Source organism: Triticum aestivum, chromosome 4B (assembly GCF_018294505.1).
Source record: "Triticum aestivum cultivar Chinese Spring chromosome 4B, IWGSC CS RefSeq v2.1, whole genome shotgun sequence".
Lineage (NCBI taxonomy): Eukaryota > Viridiplantae > Streptophyta > Magnoliopsida > Poales > Poaceae > Triticum > Triticum aestivum.
In genome coordinates, this window is record NC_057804.1 from 149,590,505 (window position 1) to 149,596,354 (window position 5,850).

The following is a 5,850-nucleotide window of genomic DNA, read 5'->3' on the forward strand; positions in this document are numbered from 1 at the left end:
GGAGCTAAAGGTAGAATTAATATTCTCTCAAGTAATATCAAACATTGATATAACCCTACACACACTAAATGTTTGCTTTACCTAGAACAAAGGGATAAAAACTACTTTACGAGAATAAAAAAATAGCTTTGTGAGATAATAAAAGAGTAAGGTGTTGTGTTAATAGAAGATAATAAAGTAAAGGGTTTTGAAAGAACAAAAAAGAAAAGGATTGTCCCTAGATAACTGAATATGAAACGATAGTGATACTCATCATACTTATAAGGAAGAAGCCTAAGCTAACATACTTTTCGTACTTGGGTCATATGTTCTTATATTGGAACTCTAGCAAGCATCTACAGCGAATAAAGATTCATTAAGGTAAACCACAACCATAGCACTAAGTTCTAAATCCCCTTTAATCCCATATGCAACAATTCTCGAACTCAGGTTTAGGTTTCTATCACTCCCGCAACTGAAAGGATCGAGATGGACCTAGAGGGGGGGTGAATAGGTACAATTACAAATTTTAATTATTCCTTAGCAATTTTAGGCAATGATGCGGAATATGAAGGTGAGCCTAACAATTGCAAGTGAGTACTAAGTACTAAGCAAGTAGCACAAGTAAGCAACCTCAATATGATGTAAGTAAGTGCAAAGAGACAAGTAACCACAAGTAGAGAGTTAGGGTTAGGAATAACCGCAACTCCGGGAGACGAGGATGTATGCCGATGTTCACTTCCTTGGAGGGAAGCTAGTCACCGTTAGAGAGGTGGATGTTACCACGAAGGCACACCAACGCCACGAAGGCTCACCCTATTCTCCCTTTGAGACAACACCACGGAGGCGTTTCTCAACCACTAATGGTAGACCTTGGGGTGATCTCCAAACCCTTACAAACTTTCCGGGGGTAATCACAAAGGTTGATTCCTCTCCGAAAGACTCCTACCGCCTAGGAGTTTCCAACCTCCAAGAGTAATAAGAACGTTGGGGAAAAGCTCAAGACTTGCTCAAATCACGAATTCCTTTGGTGCAAAGGAGGGGAAGGAGTGGATCTATCACTTGATCGGAGAACTTCTCTCAAAGGCTTCTAAATCACTTGGGGATCTAGGTTTTGATGTAGGTGATTGAGAGAGAGAGTGAAGAGTGTTCTTGGCAAGCTCAAAGTGAATGGTCAACCCTATCCCGTGGAAGGGAAAGGTATATATATAGTGGATGTGGAAAGGTGACCGTTTGGGAAACATAAGTGGACAGGATAGGTCGGACGTCCGGACAACATCGGACGCCCGGTGGTACAAATAAGTACGGAAGTCCGACAGTCATCGGACGTCCGGCCACCGTGAATATGTGAGCCACGTACCAGTACACAGGACACAGATGTCCGAGACGGGTTGGACATCCGGAGCCCGGACGACCGGAGAGTCCGGAAATCCGTAAATACGGTTCTGTTGTGAAAGTACCGGACAACCGGAGGGAGCCGGACGTCCGGACATCTGGGAGGGACCGGACGTCCGGAGACAAAAAAACAGGAGCTGTGGATTTTGAGCAAGTCTTTCACTAGATCCAGCGATCCCCTCTTAATAGTGCGGGATCCCTATACTCAAGAACAAACCGTAAACGAAGTCCATGTCTTGTATCTTCATTCTTGAGTTATACGCATTTTGTCCCTAGTCATGATCCATACACACGGTCTTTGGGACATAATCATGAGATATACTTGATAAACATGATTAGTCCCTAACATATATGTTGTCATCAACATCAAAATATGATTAAGGGCATGATTGCACTTTCAATCTCCCCCTTTTTGGTAGTTGATGACAACATATATGCACACACATAAAAAAATAGTAATCGAAAGGATTTGTTGTGGAGCTCAATAATCAAGAATAATCAAGGAACGAGCTCCCCCTCAAAAAGATACCAAAGCAATTAAATCTCATACACAAGATACTCAAGAAGTAAGCTCAGTATAGACTTATAACTCATAGCATAGAACATAAGTTTCGACAATCTCATACATAAGTTCATACATACATAAGTTCATACAAGCTAATCCACAATCATAGCAATGAGTTCGATTACATGCATAGAGCCTACTCCCCCTTGGCATCAAATATCCAAAAAGTGAGAAAACAAGGGGGAAACATAACAGCATCAGAGATCATCCTCATCATCATCATCATGAGCACCACTGCCACCCGCCTTGTCAAAGAAATCAGCCCACTCAGGACCCGAAGGGAAACCAAAATCAGAAGGAGGCTCGTCAGGAAGGCGTTCATCATCACTCACATCATACACTCCGGAGTCTCTCAGACGAGCCTTCAGAGCGTTCTTGGAAGTGACCATGCGAGTGACAACATCGTGATGCTGGGAGCAATGAAAGGTGAACATCTTCATCATTGCAGAGTGAGCCTTCCTAAGAAAGCGAGCAATGCGCCCAAAGGGTCCAGAACTGGAAGGGGAACGAGCAGTATGAGATGGAACACTAGTTGCGGTGCGACGAGCAGTAGTAGTAGGAGGAGGAACATGATCAACCGCCATGTGAGCTGGAATGACCCATCGCTCATGCACGTGAGTGCGGCAATGGGAAAAGGAGCTACGCTCTCGATAAAAGCCTGAATAAAGGGGGCATGAGGAAAAGCCCTCTTGTGCTGGAAGCTAGCAAGGCGGATCTCATGCCATAGAAAGTGTGGAACATTTATCTTCCCTTTGGGAGATGCAAAGAGGCAATGCATGAGATCAATGCAATAGCCGCTGCAAGAGCCTTAGTCACCCATCTTGGGATAGATGGTGCGGATGACACACTGATATATGATGTTGAAAGGGAAGCGCCAAATGGAGACTTGGTTCAGACCCTTTTGTTTTTCAATGTCAGACAAAGTTGGTATAGGTTTAAGAAGATCCGCACAGACCTCAATGCCCTTGGGCCTGTGGTTGGGATCATCCTTGTGGATTTTGAACCCGGTGTCAGGAAATCCAAGGGCAGTGATAAATTGAGCATAAGATGTTGTGAGTGCGGTGTCTGAGGTCATCCATTTGATAGTGTTATCTGGACCAAAATAACATGTGGCATAGAATTGATGAATGGCAGCATGATTGAAATCATGTTGAAATGCAAATGGAGCAGCTAGATTGGATGACTCAATGAGCTCAATGGCTCTCGGATATTTCTCCGGATGAGTGTGAGTATGCTCTAGATCAATGCAGACATGGAGTGACAAGCCTTTAGGAATGACAATAGTGGTAAAGATGTCGGCTTGGACATTAGTGCGAAAACAAATATCCCAAGAATCCCTAGCAACAGTAAACTGATCAACATCACGATGCAATTTAAGATAAGAACCGGTGGGAACCACGTTGAAACGCTTAACATGGCGGCCGAGTGGTAATGGAGGCTCAAGTGAGATATGACGAGCATCACCATGGGGTTGCACCGGAGGAGGAGGAGGCTGAAAGGTTGGACGACGAGTGCCCGACTTGGGTGCAGAGACGCGAACACCAACAAACGGGGCCGGTTCCACCCCCTCAAGTTCATCCCCAAAGTCTAGCCCCTCCGAGGAGGAGTCGCTAGACGAGCTGGGTGGATGGGCGGCACGCTTACGAGGACGAGCCTGCTCCTGGGAGTCATCGGAGCCACCATGACGAGACGAACGAGCCGGCCCACCGGTGACTTGCTTGCGTGCGGAGTTCTTCATCTTAGGCATCACGACCTAGGGGAGAGGGAAGACACAAATCAACACCCCACCATAGATCGAGGAATCGATGCATGAGGGAGATAAGGTAGGGCCTACCTTGAAGTGAGGAACACGGAGGAAACCAGCGACCGGAACAAATCAGGCAACCGGCAGAGAGAGAGGTCGCCGTGGCTTGAGCGAAGGCCAAGCTGGACAGCATAACCGCGGCGAGGAACGAGGCCACGGAGCGAATCCCGAGTAGAGAGGAGCCCCGGCGAGGGGGCACGACAGCGTGTGGCCGCGGCAAGAGACCACAGGACTGGAGCGGCAGCGGTGGGGAACAGGGAGGAAGTGGATGAGGGTAGCAGTTCCGAAAACCTACCGTGCACTATATATAGTAGCTGGTGAAAATGGCCGGACGACCGGAGTCTATGGACGATCGAAGTCGAATAGGAGTCCGGACGACCGGGGGGCACAGAAGACCGGGGCTTGAGCCAAAAAATGGAAGTATGACAGAGATGATTTTACGGACGACCGGACGTCCGAGCCCAAGAGACCAGAAAGTATTTTACGGACGTCCGGAGGCTTACGGACGTCCGACACCTGGGCCAGGGAAGGAGATCAGAGAGGATTTTACGGTCGTATGGATTGGCCGGACGACCGGGCTGAGATCAACAGAAAAGATATGACATAGATGATTTTACGGACGACCGAACGCCTCGGACGTCCGGGGCCAAGAGACCAGAAAGTATTTTACGGACGTCCGGAGAGGCCGGACGACCGGGCAGAGTTCATCAGAGAAGATTTTACGGACGTCCGGAGATCTACGAACGTCCAGGGTTTGAGAGAGGACTAGGTGAGCTACTGATCATGATGAGGAGATGATGTATACCGTTCATAGTAAGAATTTCTCATTAAGTAACAAGTACCCTAACCCAAACAATAATAATCATATATCACTCCAATATTGTTCTAATGATACGAGTGGTGGCGACTGCCACCATGTATGAGTATACGTGACATGACACGGAAAGATTTGAACTTTGAGTGCATAATCACTACTCCATCATGGAAAGCACCATAGTTAGATGTTATGGTAGCTTTGAGAGTGTTTGTTCGCTTTATGCATTTCATAGGATGAGGATACTCATGAGTTGAGTGTCTCCCCCTACATATATGCCTACATCAAGACAAGACATTAATTCTATGCATGAATGGGTACTAGATTTCACATAATATTGTCAAGCTCCAAGATACCAAGTTCACGCCTAAGTCGACAAAACCTTGCTTCATCCAATGGTTTGGTGAAAATATCCGCCAGTTGCAAATCTGTACCAATGTGATCAATGTGAATATCACCCTTCTCAACATGATCTCTCAAGAAGTGATATCTAATATCAATGTGCTTGGTGCAGAGATGATCCTTGGGGTTCTCAACAATGTTGATGGCACTTTCATTATCACATAGAAGAGGCACATGTCTGTAGGTGATACCGTAATCCTTCAAAGTTTGCCTCATCCATAATAACTGAGTTGCACAACTGGCGGCAACAATGTATTCAGCTTCTGCGGTAGAGAGGGCAATACAATTCTATTTCTTCGAAGACCAACTTACCAAGGAGCGTCCAAGAAACTGACATGCACCAGATGTGGACTTACGATCCACTTTGTCTCCAGCCCAATCCGCATCCGTGTACCCAATGAGATCAAACTTAGCATCCTTGGGGTACCATAGACCCAACTTTGGGGTGTGAACAAGGTATCTAAGAATATGCTTAACCGCCTTATGATGACTTTCCCTAGGGGAAGCTTGAAATCTAGCACACATGCATACACTAAACATAATGTCTGGTCTAGATGCACACAGATAAAGCAACGAACCAATCATAGAGCGGTATTTAGATGGGTCGAAGGGAATACCGTTTGTGTCTTCAGTGAGTGTTATTTTGGTTGGCATGGGTGTCTTACATGGACTAGCATCAGACATACCAAACTTCTCTAGAATATCCTTGAGGTATTTTGCTTGAGACAAGAAAATTCCTTCTTGAAATTGTTGAATTTGAAATCCGAGGAAGAACTTCAAATCCGCATTGAGTGACATTTCAAAATTCTTGGTCATTGAAGCCGCAAACTTCTTGCACAAATGAATGTTAGGAGAACCAAAAATGATATCATCTACATAGATTTGGCATAA